Here is a 15,974-nt window from a genome sequence, read left to right on the forward strand (position 1 = left end):
ATATGATCAATATCTATAGAACACTATACCCCCCTAACTGCCAAACACATACTTTTGTGTGTACATGGTATGTTCCCAAATATAGATTATATGATGGAAAATAAAACAAATCCATGAAAACTTAAAAAGAATCAAATTATATATAATATGGTCTTAACCCTCATAATTAAGATAAAACTCAGTAACAATAAGGTAGGAAAGTATCAAATATTTTACAATTTAAAAACATACTTCTAAATAAGTGATAGAGCAAAAAAGAAATCATAGGGAAATTAGAAAATACTTTGAAGTGAATAACAGTGAAAATACAACATATCAAAATTTGGGGCAAGCAGATGAAGCAGTGATCACAGGGCAACACAGATTTAATTCTTCAATTAGAAAATAAGAAAGTTCTAAAATCAGAGACTTAATATTCAATACTAAGAAGGTAGAGAAAGAAGAGAGAAGTAAATACGATGTAGAGGTAGGAAAAAATAAAGATAACAGAAATTAACCACAGAAAACAGACTTAAAAAGAAAAAATAGAGAAAATTGACAAAACCAAAAGCTGATTTTTAAAAAAGAAACAAAATTGATAGATGATGATCAGGAAAATCAATAAAAAACCACCAATATAAAGACTGAAAAGGGTATCTCACTATGAATCCTATGAACATAAAAGGGTAGTAAGAGAATATTTTCAACTTATTGTATCAAATTCATCACCTTATGTAAGATGGATGAATTTATTTAGACAATAGCTTACCAATGTTGACTACAAGAAAAACAGAAAATCTTGGAAATCTTAATACCAAGTGTTCACGGTCTTTTCAGAAAATAGAGAATGCTGCCCAATACAATTTAAGGTATGTAAAATGGTATAGTCGCTTTTGAAAATTGTTTAACACTTTTCTTAATAGTTACCAACAGAATCCCTGCCCAACTAACTCAGTTTATTGGAGCATTTCCCAATTTGCCAGGTTTGTGGGTTCAATCCCCGCAGGGCACATACAGGAATCCACCAATGAATGCATGAATAGATGGAACAACAAGTCAGTGTTTCTCTTTCTTTCTCTCTCTTTCTCTCTCACTTTTCACCCTTCCCCTTTCTTTCTCTCTAAAAATCAGTGAGATATTTTTGTTTAAGTTAGCAACAGAAGAAAAATAAATAAATGGGACTTCATCAATATTAAAAACTTCTATATCTCAAAAGACACTATCAAAAAGATAAAAAGACAGCCTACAAAATAGGAGAATATATTTTGAAATTAAATATATGATGAGGGATTTGTAACTTTAATACATACAGACCTCTTACAACTCAATAATAAGACAAAATAGCCGATTGAAAGATGGGCAAAGGATCTGGATAGACGTTTATCTAAAGAAGGTATTCAAATGGCTAATAAGTACACAAAAGGATGCTCAACATTATTTAGTCATCAAAGAAATGAAAATCAAAAACCACAATGAGATAACACTTCATATCCACTATGTTGACCATTAAAAAAATTGTAAGAAACAAGCATTAGTGAGAATGTGAAGAAATAGGAACCTCTCATATTTAAGTTCCTGGTGACAATAGAAAATGGTTCAGCAACTGTGGAAACACTTTCACAGTTCCTGAAAAAGTTAAACATAGAATTATCATATGACCCAGCAATTCCACTTCTCAAATGTACCCTAAAGAACAGAAAACAGGTACTCAAATACTTTTTCATATGAATGTTTATAGCAACACTATTCACAATTGCCAAAAATGTTCATCAACAAAAGAATGGATAAACAAATTAGGGTATATCCATACTATGGAATAGTATTCGGTCAATAAAAAGGAATGAAGTAATGATACATACTGTAATGCAGATGATCCTTAATCACATTGTGCTATGTGAAAGAAGCCAAACAAAACATCATATATTGTATGATTCCATTTATATGGAATATCTGGAATGTGTAAATCCAGAGACAGAAAACAGATTGGTGGTTACCAGTCTATAGGGGAAGGAGGGAATAGGGAGAAACTGCTTGAGGTTTTATTTTGGGGTGAAAACATTTTTCAGTTATAGTAGATAATGCGGTAGTTGCACAACATTCTAAATAAACTAAATGCCACTGAATTGTTCCCTTCAAAATAGTTAATTTTATGTTCTGTGAACTCCTACAGTTACACACACACACACACACACACACACACACACACACAATTAGAATGGATAAAATTTTAAAACCTGACCATACCAAATTTTACATGGTTGTATAGGAATTGGAATGCTCTTCTATTTCTGGTTCAAATGTAAAACTGTAAAAATCACTTTGGAAACCAGTTGGGCAGTTTTTTAAAAAGTTTAACATACACCTGCAAATCTTCTCTTAGGAATTTGCCCACAAGAAAAGAGCATATGTCTCCATAAACTCATTCTACTATAGTGTTTGTAGTGTTAGTTTTTGTGATAATCCCAGATTGAAAACATCCAAAATGTCACCAACAAATTGATGGATAAAGAAATAGTGATATAGCCATAAAATGGAATATGCCTCATCAATATAGGAGGAAGGAAGCTTTACAAAAAAAATATACATACCATATAATTTTATCTATGTAAAACTCTAAAAAATACAAGAAATCAATAATGATAGTAAATAAGTGGTTATTTGGAGTCAGGGGTGTAAGCAAAGGGAGACAAAGAATTACCAAGGGGATGAGGAAACTTTGTGGGGTGATGGATTGATTCACTATATTTGACTGTGCTAAGGTTTTCCCAGGTGTACGGTCTATGGTACACTTATGGCAACACTATCATATGGTACACTTTAGATATGAAGTTTATTATATGTCAATTATACCTTAATAATGCTGTTTTAAAATGATTATTGGTGAGGATAGGGAGAAATGGAATGCTTTACACTGCTGAAAAGGATGAAAAATGGTACAATCACTTTGGAAAACATTTGGCAGTTTCTCAAAAGGTTAATGCCTAACCTCTGATGGTGCAGTGGATAAAGCATTGACCTGGAATGTGGAGGTCACTGGTTCAAAACTCTGGGTTTGCCCAGTCAAGACACATACGAGAAGCAACTACTATGGGTTGATGGTTCCTGCTCTTCTCCCCCACCCTCATCCTTTCTCTCTCTAAAATCAATAAATAAAATATTTCTTTAAAAAAGGTTAAACATACATCAATCTATTCTACAACAATGTATATGCTCATGACAAATGAAAACATACTCATAGAAGAAATTGCAGAAAGTTTCCTAACACCATTATTTATATTAGCCTTAAGGTGGAAATAAACAAAATTCTATTTTATAACAAATCATTAAACAAAATGTGGTATGTTCATATAACGGCATATTATTCAGCCACAAGAAAAGAATGAGGTACTGATACATGCTTCAACATGTGTGACCCTTGAAAGCATTACACTAAGTAAAATAAATCCAAACACACAATAACAGATATTGTATCTGCACCTATATGTGCTTACCTAAACTAGGCAAATTCATGGAGACAAAAGTAAGCAGAGATTATGGGAGGGGGTAGAGTTAGTTTTTAATGAGTACAGAGTTATTATTTGGTAAGATGAAAATGTTTTGGAAATAGTGCTCTTTTTTTGGTTGCACAATATTGTGAATGTACATAATGACACTGAATTGTATACTTTAAAATGCTTAAAATGTAAATTGTACATTTTAAATACCTTAGAATTTTGTATCTCAATTATACCTCAATAAAGCTGATTTTTTTCTAAGTGGAAAAATTGGAAATTTATTTCAGGAAATCAACCACAAGCAGACACATTCTGAGCAACTTCGTCATGAAAAACAAATGCAATTTCAGATAGTAGTGGGAAGCTGTGGCATTCTTATCTGGAAGTGTATCTGTACCCCATTTCTCCACTTGGTAGACAAGAATGGTAGTTCTACCAGATTTTGACTGGTCATGGAAACTTCCACATTTGATTTCAGAGTAGTACTCAAAGGCGAGGAATGAAAACCCATGTATTTTCTAAAATTGCCAAATGAGGTTGGAAATGATGAGGGGAGACCCCCCCATCCTAGATAGTATTTTGCTATTCAGAATTAGTAGTTCCTTCTGGGGTGAGAAGTAGACCAGCCAGAAACTTGATGGGTGATCCTAGAAATGAAATAGGTACATAGGGGCTAAGGTAGGCTCCCCACATATCTTTAGCTAAACTACACATATGCAAGTCATTGCCAAGAGCACGTGGTGGAAATTGTAAGGCAAAAGAATCCAGAGAGGTGGCTCAAAATTGCCAAATGAGGTTGGAAATGATGGGGAGAGACCCCCCCCCATCCTAGATAGTATTTTGAAAGTGTTCTGCATCACTTTGAAAGTGTTCTGCATCATGCACACAGATTAATTAGTAAATAGAAGTCTTATCAGGTCAAGATATGTGAACACAAGCTGTGGTCAAATCATTGACTGACCACTAAGTTATGCTGAAGCACAAGCAAATTCTAAGAAGCCATATTACAAAATAATAATAGGAATAATAAACTGAACAGGAACATTCAAGGAAAAAAAGTATAACAATTACCTCCCATCTATTCCAGGAAATAAAAACAGAAGTAATACTTAGTAACTCATTCTGTGAGGCCAACATTAACCTCATACCAAAACCAGGCAGTTTACAAAATGGAACAAAAAAGTGCAGATTAATGTCTTTTAGGAACATAGATGCAAAAATTCTCAACAAAATTTTAACAATTAGAATCCAACAATGTATAAAAAGAAATACATGGTCAAGTGAGATTTACTCTATGTATGTAAGGTTGTATCGATATTTGAAAATCAACTAATGGCCTGACCAGGTGGTGGCGCAGTGAATAGTGTCGGACTGGGATGCGGAAGGACCCAGGTTCGAGACCCCAAGGTTGCCAGCTTGAGCGCAGGCTCATCTGGCTTGAGCCAAAAAAAAAAAAGCTCACCAGCTTGGACCCAAGGTCGCTGGCTCTAGCGAGGGGTTACTCGGTCTGCTGAAGGCCCGCGGTCAAGGCACATATGAGAAAGCAATCAATGAACAACTAAGGAGTCCCAACGAAAAACTGATGATTGATGCTTCTCATTTCTCTCCGTTCCTGTCTGTCTGTCCCTATCTATCCCTCTCTCTGACTCTCCCTCTGTCCCTGTAAAATAATAAATAAAAATTAAAAAAAAAGAAAATCAACTAATGTAATCCATTACATCAACAAGCTAAAGAAGAAAAATCATCATATGATCATATGAATAGATGTAGAAAAGGAATTTGAACAATCCAACATCCATTCCTGATTTTAAAAAAAAACCTCACCAAACTGAGAAGGGAACTTCTTCAACTTGACAAAGAACATCTATTAAAATATCTACAGCTAACATTATACTTATTCTTACTGGTAAAAAAAAACAACTGTGTATTCTACTACTAAGATCAGGAACAAAACAAATATGTTCACTCATTTTATTGAAGATTTTAGCTAATGCAACAAGACAATAAAAAGAAATTAAATGTAGACATATTGGGAAGGAAGAAATAAAACTATTTTTGTTCTCAAACTCAAAGAATCAACAAAAGAACTCCTGTAACTAATAACCAATATAGCAAGTGTGCAGGATACAAACAATATACAAAAACCAATTACCTTCTTATACAAATATTGGGTACTTGGAATTTTGACATTAAAAACACAATACCGGAGTGACGTCAGAGAAATGGCTCCGTGAAGAGTGCTCCTGATACCTCTCTCTGAAATTTCAAAAAACTCAACAACTAGAGACAGAAAAACAATCCCAGGAGCATCTGAAATACACATACATTGAACAAAGGTACGATTGGGTGAAAAGGTGGCTGAATATATAATCCACTCTGAAGGAATTAAGACAGAGAACCGAGTATTGTGCTTCCCTCACTGACCTGAGGAAGGGCTGCTTTCACTTGGAACTGAGAGGAAGGGAGGGCAGAGGGAGAGGGAAGAAGCTGGCTAGGGAAGAGATATTCAAGCTGAGGAGAGAGTGTGCCCGTGGCTCAGCCGATGCGGAGCTGAGGCCAGCAGCAAACCCTGGCAGAGGTGGGCCAGCAGTTGCCTACAGAGACTGATACCAGAGTGGCTTTGGGCTTTGTTACTCCTGGTCTCCCGGATGGCGAGTGTAGGCAGTGTGCGAGTGGTTCCACCTGGCGCTTCAGGCATGGGCACCCATGTTCCTGGATGGAGGGGCTGGGTCAGAGACTGTCAGCAGTGGCCTTCTGCGTGCACTATAGCCAGAGTTTCTGTATAATCCCTGCTCCCTGAGACCAACAGCGCTCAGGAAGTGCACAAGAGCCGGCTTCCCTATGCTTGAACCTGTCCAGGAGGTGCACCTCCGCCAGCCATACAGGCTAACAAAGCACACTCCATGAAGACAACTGTGGAAATGGTGGAAGGAAAGGCACACAGGCAGCTTGCAGACAGACTCTGGAGAGCAGACCCATGGAACCCTGAAAAGAGCCTACCCCGCAGTCTGCTCACTGCCCAGCCGGATTGTGCTGGCAGCTCTGGCTGACAAAGCCTTCTTTCCCAGGGCTGCAATTTAAGCAGAACCAGAGAGGGACCTGATAGTTCTTAGTGCCTCTTGCTCTGCAGGCAGTGGCTGGGGCAACTTCCAGCTAGCCAATACAGGTTAAAAAGCACAATACCATGGAGCACACCTTAGAGAACACTGCAGAAGTTGGGTGGGCTGTGCTTTAGGCTTCCCAACAAGGGAGAAGCCTGTGGAGAGCAGACCCATGGAGCACTGAGGCAAATTTAACTAGACATACCCGGGGAACCTTAGAAAAGAGCCTGACCAGAAGTCAGCTCACTCCCTGCCTGCTTAAGCTCGTGGCTTTGGTTGACAAAGCTTTCATACCCAGAGCTGTGCTTTGAACGGACCTGGAAGAGGGACTTGGCAGCTTTTAAAACCTCTTGCTCTGTAGGCAGTGACTGGAGCATCTTCCTACCAGCTGATACAGGTTATAAAGTGCAAAAAGCCTGGAAAGAGTAGATCCGCAGAGAGTTGAGGCACACTAGACATGCCCTGAGGCTCACAGAAAGACAACTGAAAAGCAATCAACTCCCCAGCCCTGTCTGATTAAGCTGGCAGCTCTGGCTGTCAAAGCCTTACCCAGAACCCTGCTTTGAGCAGGGATTAAGGGGGGGATTTGGCAGCTCTTAGAGCCTCTTGCTTTCCAGGCAGTGGCTGGGGCAACCTCACAGCTGGGTCCTCAGGCTTCTGTTTCAGGAAGGAGAGATCTGGGGAGAGGCTCCGGGAAAACGGACTCTCCCATTGTCAGAGCCTGCAAACGCTAACAAGCCCTGCCTACCAAACTGGACTGGGGCCTAGTTTATGTCATCACCATAGTGACACATCAACTGCAAATCTCTGCCAAGAGTGCCACAGGGGCAGAACCTGGGGTACAGCACCACTGGCCAGAAAGAGAGAGAAGGAAGAAAAAGAAACAAAATAACCTCTCAAAACCAAGAAAAATCCAGTCTTTATACCTTTTTTATTTTTTTCTTTCATTTTTTAATCTTTTTATTCTTCCACCTTGGTCATTTTGAACTTTATTAACCATAGGTGTTACATTTTCCATTCTTTTTTTTTTTTCTATGAGGATTATATTCCAAAATCCTTATCTCTTTTTCTTTTCTTTTCTCTTCTCTCTCTCTCTCTCTTTTGGTTACTTCTTTTCTCTTTCTCTTTTTCTCTCATTCGATCTTCACTCACAAATTATTTTATTCTGGATTCAAATTTTTTCTTTATACCATTTAATGTGCTTTCTACTTTGCTTTTCATATCATTAGCATTTCCTCAACTCTGGATCTTCATTCTAGGTAGTTTTTGTTCCACTTAATACAATAGAATTTTCATTTTTCACTGCATTTTTTTTTCTTTTTCTTTTTTTCTTTTCTCTTTCACTATATCTCTCATTTGACTGTTATTTACAAACAAATTATTTTATTCTTGATCCAAATTTTTTCCTTGTAGCATTTTGTGGGTTCTCACCTTGTTTTTTGCCTCTTTTTCACTTCCCCCAACTTAGGTCCTGCATTCTATGTAGTTTTCCACTTAGAACAATAGAATTTTCAGTTTTTCACTGTATTCTCAAAAATAATTTTTTAAATATATTTTTTATTTTTTATCAACTCTTATTAGTGTTATTAACAAAACCACTGCTAAATACCATTAAAGAAAAACAATTCAAATATGGATACAAAAGACAGTGATATAGCTCAGATAAATGAGGAAAAATCTATAGAAAAAAAATTTCAATAGCTTAGAAACCTTGGAGTTAAATGATAGAGAATGTAAAATTGAAGTCCTAAAAATACTCAGAGATATACAAGAAAGCACAGAAAGGCAATTAGGGAGCTCAAAGAACAATTCAATGAACAGAAAGAATACTTCAAGGAAATTGAAACTATGAAAACAAATCAAACAGATGAAAAACTCAATTCATGAACTAAAAAATGAGGTAACAAGCTTAGCCAATAGAATAGGCAAGATAGAGGAGAGAAGTAGTGACATACAAGACAGGCAACTAGAAGTACTACAGAGAAGAGGAGAGAGACACACGAATTTAAAAATAATGAGATAGCTCTACAGGAATTGTCTGACTTCATCAGAAAGAGCAACATAAGAATAGTGGGTAAATCAGAAGGAGAAGAGAGAGAAAGTTGAATGGAGAATATATTCATACAAATAATAGACTAAAACTTCCCAAGCTTGTGGAAAGAACTAAAGCCTCGAATTCAAGAAACAAACAGAACACTGAGTTATATTAACCCTAACAAACCTACTCCAAGGCACATCATAATGAAATTGGCACAAACCAATGACAAAGAAAAAATTCTCAAGGCAGCCAGGGAAAAGAAGAATATAACATATAAAGAAAGGCCCATTAGACTTTAGATTATCAACAGATTTCTCAGCAGAAACTCTACAAGCTAGAAGAGAGTGGACCCCAATATTTAAAGTCCTATAAGAGAGGAACTTTCAGCCAAGAATACTATACCCATCAAAGCTATCCTTCAAATACAAAGGAGAAATAAAAACATTTACAAATACAGAAAAGATGAGGGAATTTATCACCAGAAAACCCCCACTTCAGGAAATACTAAAGCCGGTTTTCCGACCAGATACAAAAAACAAAACAAAACTACAAGTAAAAGCTTCATCAAGATCTCAATAAAGGTCTGACCTGTGGTGGCGCAGTGGATAAAGCGTCAACCTGGAAACACTGAGGTTGCCGGTTCAAAACCCTGGCTTGCCTGGTCAAGGCACATATGGGAGTTAATGCTTCCTGCTCCTCCCCCTTCTCTCTCTCTCTCTCTCTCTCTTTCCCCTCTCTCCTCTCTAAAATGAATAAATAAATAAATGTTTTTAAAATCTCAATAAAAAGATTAATCTGTGACAAAGAAACAAAAAAGGGGAGAAGACAAAGATTAACAGTAGCAAAGGAGGGTGGAGTGCAAAAGCACTCATGAGATAATGCACTATAGTGAACATGATATGTATGCTTTCCATTATACTAAAAGTAAATGGATTGACCTCACCAATAAAAAGACACAGAGTAGAAGAATGGATTAAAAAAGAAAATCCAACTGTATGCTGCCTACAAGAAACACATCTAAGCTACAAGGACAAAAACAAATTCAAATTGAAATGCTGGAACACAATACTCCAAGCAAATAACATCCCCCCAAAAAACAGGTTTAGCAATACTCATATCAACAATGCTGACTACAAGACAGCAAAGGTAATCAGAGACAAATATGATCATTTCATAATGATAAAGGGGACATTGAATCAAGAAGACATAACACTTCTTAATATATATGCACCAAACCAAGGAGCATCAATATGTATAAGACAGCTACTGACTGATCTAAAAACAAAAAACCAACAAAAATACAATTATACTTGGAGAATTCAATATACCACTGAAGGCTCTAAATTGTTTATCCAAACAGAAAATCAATAAAAAAATTATTGGCCTTAAATAAAACACAAGAACAATTGGATATGATAGACATCTACAGGATATATTATCCCAAAGTGCCAGAGTATACATTTTTCTCTAGTGTACATGGAACATTCTCAAGAATTGACCACATATTGGGCCACAAAAATAACATCAACAAATTCAGAAAGATTGAAATTATACCAAGCATATTTTCTGATCATAAAGCCTTGAAACTAGAATTCAACTGCAAAAAAGAAGTAAACCCACAAAAATGTGGAAACTAAACAACATAGTTTTAAAAAATGAGTGGTTCAAAGAAGAAATAAGCACAGAGATCAAAAGATACATATAGGCAAATGAAAATAACATTACAACATATCAGAATCTCTGGGATGCAGCTAAAGCAGTAATAAAAGGGAAGTTCATATCACTATAGGCCTATATGAACAAACAAGAGAGAGCTCAAGTAAACCACTTAACTTCACATCTTAAGGAACTAGACACAGAAGAACAAAGACAACCCAAAATCAGCAGAAGTAAGAAAATAATAAAAATCAGAGCAGAAATAAACAAAATAGAGAACAAAAAAACTATAGAAAAAATTAATAAAACAAGGAGCTGGTTCTTTGAAAAGATCAACAAAATTGACAAACCCTTGGCTAGACTCACCAAGGAAAAAAGAGAAAGGACTCATATAAACAAAATCCAAAATGAAAGAGGAGAAATCACCACAGATATCAGATATACAAAGAATTATGTAGAATACTATGAAAAACTATATGCCACAAAATTTAACAATATAGAAGAAATAGATAAATTCTTAGAACAATACAATCTTCTAGACTGAGTCTTGAAGAAGTAGAAAGCCTAAACAGGGAGGAAATAGAAAAAACTATTAAAAACCTCCCCAAAAATAAAAGTCCAAGGCCAGACGGCTATAATAATGAATTTTATCAAACATTCAAAGAAGACTTGGTTCCTATTCTACTCAAAGCCTTCCACAAAATCGAAGAAGAAGCAATACTTCCAAACACATTTTATGAGGCCAACATAACTCTCATACCAAAACCTGGCAAGGACAACACAAAAAAAGAAAATTAAAGACCAGTATCTCTAATGAATACAGATGCTAAAATACTAAACAAAATACTAGCAAATCAAATACAACAACACATTAAAAAATAATTCATCATGATCAAGTGGGATTCATCCCAGAATCACAAGGATGGTTCAACATATGTAAAACTGTTAATGTAATACATCATATCAACAAAACAAAGAACAAAAACCATATGATATTATTTATAGATGCAGAAAAGGCATTTGATAAAATACAACATCATTTTATGTTTAAAACACTTAACAAAATGGATATAGAAGGAAAATATCTCAACATAATAAAAGCCATCTATGATAAACCATCATCTATCATATTAAATGGCATAAAACTGAGGACTTTTCCCCAAAAATCAGGAACAAGACAAGGTTATACACTCTCTCCACTCTTATTTAATATACTGCTGAAAGTTCTAGCCAGAGCAATCAGACAAGAGAAAGAAAGAAAGGGCATTCATATTGGGAAAGAAGATGTAAAGGTTTCACTTTTTCCAGATGATATGATCCTGTACATAAAAAACCCCAAAGACTCCACAAAAAAGACTACTAGCAACAATGAACCAATATAGTAAGGTCACAGGATACAAAATTAATATACAAAAGTCCATTGTTTTTCTATATGCCAACAATGGAACATCAGAAAACGAACTAAAAAAAAAAATCCCCTTCATGGTTGGAACAAAAATAAGAAATAGGAATAAACATAACAAAGAATGTAAAGGACCTATATAATGAAAATTACAAAGCATTGTTAAGGGAAATTGAAAAAGATATAATGAAATGGAAAAATATTCCTTGTTCTTGGATAGGAAGAATAAATATAGTCAAAGTGACTATATTACCCAAAGCGATATACATATTTAATGCAATTCCCATCAAAATTCCAATGTCATTTTTTAAAGAAATGGAACAAAAAATCATCAGGTTTATATGGAATTATAAAATACCCCAAATAGCCAGAGCAATCCTAAGGAAAAAAAACGAAGCTGGGGGCATCCTCACTTCAAATTATATTAAAGAGCCATATAATCAAAACACCATGGTACTGGCAGAAAAACAGACATTCAAACCAATGGAACAGAATAGAAAGCCCAGAAATAAAACCACTGTATATGGTCAAATAATTTTTGATAAACGGGCCAACAACACACAATGGAGAAAAGAAAACCTCTTCAACAAATGGTGCTCAGAAAACTGGAAAACCACATGCAAAAGAATGAAACTCGACTACAGTTTGTCCCCGTGTACTACAGTTAATTGAAAATGGATCAAAGACCTAAATATAAGACCTGAAACAATAAATTACATAGAAGAATACATAGGTACTAAACTCATGGACCTTGGTTACAAAGAGTACTTCATGAATTTGATTCCAAAGGCAAGAGAAGTGAAAGCAAAGATAAATAAATGGGACTACATCAGACTTAGAATAGCCAACTAAATGGGAGATGACATTTTCAAAGAACAGCTCAGATAAGGGCCTAATATCCAAAATATACAAAGAACTCATAAAACTCAACAACAAACAAGCAAACAATCCAATAAAAAAATGGAAAGAGGACATGAACAGACACATCTCCCAGGAAGAAATACAAATGGCCAACAGATATATGAAAAGATGCTCAATTTCATTAGCTATTAGAGAAATGCAAATCAAAACTACAATGAGATACCACCTTATACCTGTTAGATTAGCTATTATCAACAAGACAGGTAATAACAAATGTTGGAGAGGCTGTGGAAAAAAGGAACCCTCATCCACTGTTGGTGGGAATGTAAAGTAGTACAACCACTATGGAAGGAAGTATGGTGGTTCCTCAAAAAATGAAAAATAGAACTACCATATGACCCAGCAATCCTTCTACTGGGAATATACCCACATAACTCACAAACGCTGGTACGTAAAGACACATGCAGCCCCAGGTTCATTGCAGCATTGTTCACAGTGGCCAAGACATGGAAACAACCAAAATGCCCTTCAATAGATGATTGAATAAAGAAGCTGTGGTACATTTATACTATGGAATACTACTCAGCCATAAGAAATGATGACATTGGATCATTTACAACAACATGGATGGACCTTGATAACATTATACTGAGTGAAATAAGAGTATCAGAAAAAACTAAGAACTATATGATTCCATACATAGGTGGTACATAAAAATGAGAATCAGGGACATGGACAAGAGTGTGGTGGTTTTGGTTGGGGGAGAGGAGAGGGAGGAGGATGGGGAGGGGCACAAGGAAAACCAGATAGAAAGTGACCGAAGACAATTTGACTTTGGGTGATGGGTATGCAACATAATCAAATGTCAAAATAACCTGCAGATGTTTTCTCTGAACCTATGTACCCTGATTGATCAATGTTACCCCATAAAATTAATAATAAAAATAAATTAAAAAGTAATTACCCATGTATAAGACGCACCTTGATTTTGGAGGCTGAAATTTGAAGAAAAAAAAAGTATTACATAATTTTAAAAACCACAATACTTTTACATTACCACCAAAAAAATGAAATACTTAGATATAAATATAACAAAATATGTATGATGTCTATATGGAGAAAACTGAAAAAATCTGATTTAAAATTTTAAGTAAATTGAAGATGTACATGGATATGAAGAAACGATATTGGCAGGATGTCAGTTCTCTTTAACTTTATCTGTAACACAATCCCAATTACTATGTTAGTTATTTTGTGCATCTTGTACAACTGATTCTGAAGGTTGTATGGAAAGGCAAAAGACCCATAACAGACAACACATTATTGAAGGAGAAGAAAAGTCAGAGGATTGACACTTCTCAGTGTCAAGAGTTTACGCTAAAGGTATTGTGAAGACCATGTGGTACTGATGAAAGAATATACAAACTGATAAATTGTACAGAACAGAGAACCTAGAAATAGTCCCTTAGAAATGTAGTTAACTGATCTTGTAATAAATATTAATAGCAAGAGCAAGTCAGTGGAGAAATTACAGTCTCTTCAACAAATGGTGCTAGCACAGCTTCACATCTGCATACACAAAATTGAATCTAGACATAGACCTTACAACATTCACAAAAGTTAACTAAAAATGGATCATAACCGCCTGACCAGGTGGTTGCGCAGTGGATAGAGCATTGGACTGGGATGCGGAGGACCCAGGTTCGAGACCCCGAGGTCACCAGCTTGAGCGCAGGCTCATCTGGTTTGCACAAAGCTCACCAGCTTGGACCCAAGGTTGCTGGCTTGAGCAAGAGGTTACTCGGTCTGCTCAAGGCCCACAGTCAAGGCACATATGAGAAAGCAGTCAATGAACAACTAAGGTGTCGCAACGAAAAACTAATGATTGATGCTTCTCATCTCTCTCTGTTCCTCTCTGTCTGTCCCTATCTATCCCTCTCTCTGACTCTCTCTCTCTTTCTCTGTAAAAAAAAAAGGGGGGAGCCTGACCTGTGGTGGCGCAGTGGATGGAGCATCGACCTGGAAATGCTGAGGTTGCTGGTTCGGAGCCCTGGGCTTGCCTGGTCGGGGCACATGTGGGAGTTGCTGCTTCCAGCTCCTCCCCCCTGTCTCTCTCTCCTCTCTCTCCCCCTCTCTCTCCTCTCTAAAATGAATAAATAAAATAAAAAAAAATTTAAAAAAAAAAGGGGGGATCATAACCTACATGTTAAATTCAAAACTATAAAACTCCAAGAAGATAACATAGGAGAAAATCTAGGTGACCTTGTATTTGCAATGAATTTTTCAATACAACAACAAAGCATGATGAATGAAATAAAAGATAAGTTAGACATCATTGAAATTAAATTCTGTTTTAAAAAAAGACACAAAGAGATGAAACGGCAAGCCTCAGACTGGGAGAAGATATTTATAACACATCTGATAAAGTATTGGGATTCAGAGTATAAACTCTTTAAAACTCAACAATGAGAAAATAAACCCACTCTGGCTGGAAAGCTTGGCTGATTAGAGCAGTGGTCTCCAACCCCTGGGCCGCGGACGGGTACCGGTCCGTGGGCCATTTGGTACTGGTCCACAGAGAAAGAATAAATAAATCACATTACATTATTTCCGTTTTATTTATATTTAAGTCTGAACGGTGTTTTATTTTTTAAAAATGACCAGATTCCCTCTGTTACATCTGTCTAAGACTCACTCTTGATGCTTGTCTCGTAAGTTCGACAATTATATTTAAAAATACCAGTTTTTACACTGGAATAGACACTTAAACAAAGAAGATGTATAGATGGCAAATAAGCATTGAAAAGATGGTCAATATCTGTTATTACGGAATTTCAAATTAAAACAATTAGATACCACTCACTACATAGCTATTAGAATGACCAAAATCCAAAACACTGACAACACTCAATGCTAATACGTATGTGGAGCAAGTGGAACTCTCATTTATTGCTCTTGGGGATAAAAAATGGGACAGTCACTTTGGAAGACAGTGTGGCAGTTTTTACAAAATTAAACTTATTCTTACCATATGATTCGGCAGTCACACTCCTTGATATTTACCCAAATTAGTTGAAAACTTCTGTCCCCACAAAACCTGCACTCAAATGTTTACAGCAGTTTTATTCACAATTACCAGAACTTGGAAGCAATCTATATATATATACACACAGCAATGAAACAGGATGAAATACTGATGCATCCTATAATATGAACCTTAGAATCATTATGCTATGTGAAAGAAGACGATCACAATATAGCACATAATGTATGGTTCCACTTATATATAATGTCTATAGAATAAGCAAACCTATTAGAGAGCTGATCCATGGTTTCTCAGAACTGGGAGAAGAAGAGAATTGGTAGAGGCTACTAATGGATGTCTTTTTAGGGTGATGAAAATTTGCAGTTAGACAGTAGTGATGATTGAACAAATATGTAAT

The 15,974-nt window shown here is 36.0% G+C and overlaps 2 protein-coding genes across 2 annotated transcripts in view; one reads left to right on the forward strand and one right to left on the reverse strand.

The window, feature by feature from the left end:
• MARCHF7 (membrane associated ring-CH-type finger 7) overlaps window positions 1–15,974 on the reverse strand; it is a 180,271-nt gene that overhangs the window by 129,907 nt on the left and 34,390 nt on the right. The window lies entirely within an intron of this gene.
• Window positions 1–15,974, forward strand: part of BAZ2B (bromodomain adjacent to zinc finger domain 2B) — a 452,863-nt gene that overhangs the window by 69,261 nt on the left and 367,628 nt on the right. The gene's annotated exons all lie outside the window — the stretch shown is intronic.

Source organism: Saccopteryx bilineata, chromosome 5 (assembly GCF_036850765.1).
Source record: "Saccopteryx bilineata isolate mSacBil1 chromosome 5, mSacBil1_pri_phased_curated, whole genome shotgun sequence".
NCBI lineage: Eukaryota > Metazoa > Chordata > Mammalia > Chiroptera > Emballonuridae > Saccopteryx > Saccopteryx bilineata.